Genomic DNA, 3,047 nt, shown 5'->3' with positions numbered 1-3,047 from the left:
CCTTTCTCACCCATTATTTGGTCTGATGAAAATACCAACTCATTTTTCCCTTACTTATTGCATTTTTTTCATCTGTTCACCTATTTACGTTGTCCTTTCTTTACCTGTTTATCATTTTAAGTTGTCATTTATTTTTTTTATCTGATATCGTAATTAGATATTTGACTTTCGTATATTTTAATTTTATTAATCGATTACTTATGCCATTTTATTTAAATAATTGACGCATTTTCCTCTGAATTATTTGTTTCTTTCCTTAATACTGTAAACAGTTGTTTGGTAATCACATTTTTATATTCACTTCATTTATTTAAATAATCAACGAATTTTCCTCTAACTTACTATTTTTTCATCTATTCATCTGTTTACATAATCATTTGTTTGTTTTCTTGATACTGTAAACAGCTATTTGATAATTACAATTTTTAATTTCATCAATCGATTACTAACTCCATTTATTCAAATATTCATCCAGTTACGTATTTTCCACCTTTATCGTTATGTTTATACTGATTATTCTTTTATATTTCACCCTGATTGTGTAGAGTTCCATATTCCATACACAGCTCCCCATACCTGTATAGGTAAGCCGTAAATGTGTATGGGGCGAACGGTCCTCTGCTACCATCAATATTTCACCGTCGCGGCCTCACCTGTAGGCATAAATATTGCTGGGACGGTTTGCTTACCGATTTCTGGAGCTTCCTTTATTTATCAATAGTTTCGTGTGTATGTATGTATGCATGCATATATTATATATATATATATATAATATGTATATATATATTTATATATATGTATATATATATATATATATATATATATATATATATATATATATAAGTTATATATATATATATCTATATATATATTTGGATGAGCTTAGTTATAGATCTTTTTCTTTAGCCAGGTGAATCCATCTTCACATATTCTTTATGATATATCTCATATAATTGGTTGTTTTTGGTTCATGGCAAAAAATAATAAATATTTTATATCGGTTTTGGCTAATAATTTGTGAATAATATATATATATATAATATATATATAAATATATATATATATATATATATATATATAAACATATAAACATATACATATATACATATATATATTTACATATATGATACAGTATATTATATATATATATATATATATATATATATATATATATATATATATATATATATATATATTTTATGTATTTATATTATATATATATATATATAATATATATATATATATATATATATATATATTATATATATATATATATATGTGTGTATGTATATATATATATGTATATATATATATGTATATATATATATATATATATATATATATATAGAGAGAGTTTATAGAGAGAAGAGAGAGAGAGAGAGAGAGAGAGAGCACTATTTTCATCGAGAGGTTATCTGCATCCGATGATTTGTATAAAGGGGAAAAATAAATGAATAAAAACCGACTCTTCAAAATAAAAGGAGCAGATGAACCGTAACTCCAAGCCTGCCTTTCAAAATATTTGTTTATCAAAATACTTGTTTATCAAAGTCCCCATTTTGAGAGTTTCGTCGAAATTATTTTATTTTTGGGAGAATTTGGGAGACGGAAGAGAATCATTGACACTCTCTCTCTCTCTCTCTCTCTCTCTCTCTCTCTCTCTCTCTCTCTCTCTCTCTCTCTCTCTCTATCTCTCCCAGTCCACTGTATGTGACTATGAATTTAAAGTATTTAATTTCATTGATGACTGGTTATTTATTATGAAACCCTCCGTTTCCTTTCAAAAGCATAATCATAATTTTTATTGATCTTTGGATATTCTGTATGTACAGCATATTAATGAACTTCAGTCTTACAGAAAAATCTAGTATTAATTTTGATTCTTTTTAAATATATTTGCTCGTTGAATGCACAAAAAAAAAAGATAATTCGAAAAATGGAAATGAAATTATAAAGTATCTCAAAGTTAAAATTTCCCTATTTTCGTTCCTGACCCACGAAGTAATATTACTCGGCCACCATAGAGAAATATTCAATATTTTAAAACAAAGCAATCTGCTATGCTATTTCCCTGGCTGTCTGTAGGGACATTATCAAAACAAAGCGATGCGCTATGTTAGATCCAGGACTGTCAGTAGGGACATTATCAAAGCAGATTTACTGAGAGAATCAAATTTGAGATTGTTGATATTCAAAGAAATTTTATATATAAAACAAAATCAATTTCCTTCTGTAGACTCGGCGACGTTATTGGAAAAATGCCTCTGGGGCCCTTACAAGAAAAACAAAGACACGAGAGCAACAACTACAACAGCTACAACAACAACAAATAACCCAACGGCCACGACGGTTGGGTCTTGAGCGTCCTCACGCACATACACACACACACACACACACACACACACACACACACTCACTCACTCACAGGTTCCCTTCCCTTTCGAAGGGCTTGCCTTCCCTTCTTCAGTTGTTGCTTAGGGGAGTTTTAGGTACCCTTTTGTTAAGGGTCCTCTTGGAAAAAGAGTTTTCTCTCTCTCTCTCTCTCTCTCTCTCTCTCTCGCTGAGGAGGTTTTTCGCTCTTTTACTTCTGTCCCTTCTTCTTTTTTTTCTTTTCTCTTTCTTTTCCTACAATAGGTTTTTTCTCAGCAACTGCTTCCTTGAGTTTTCTTTTGTTAACTTCAGGGCTTGCGCCTCGTTTTCAAGAGCGTTTTCAACAATAGCGTGCATAGCGTGCGTATTGAAAACTTCTTGTTTATTGTCAAGGATATCCCGTTGCGGATAATGTCGAAGATATTAACGAGGGTGTCCCGTTGAAAATAATGTTGAAGATATCAACTGATTCCTTTGGTTAGATAATATAATATGAGGGTCTTGTACTGTTTTAGGATCCGAGAAAATTTTATTATTTTTTCATATTTCTGCGGGAATATAGTCTTTTAATGTAGTGATATGAAGTGACCATCTGATTAGCGTATATTCAGACGCTTAATTTTTACTTTTCTGTAAAGAAAAGTTAAAAAAAGTGTGGACGGACAGACAAAGCCGGC

This window comes from Macrobrachium rosenbergii, chromosome 8 (assembly GCF_040412425.1).
Source record: "Macrobrachium rosenbergii isolate ZJJX-2024 chromosome 8, ASM4041242v1, whole genome shotgun sequence".
NCBI classification, from domain to species: Eukaryota; Metazoa; Arthropoda; class Malacostraca; order Decapoda; family Palaemonidae; genus Macrobrachium; species Macrobrachium rosenbergii.
The sequence above is the reverse complement of the archived record's forward strand: the minus strand, read 5'-3'. Positions refer to the sequence as shown.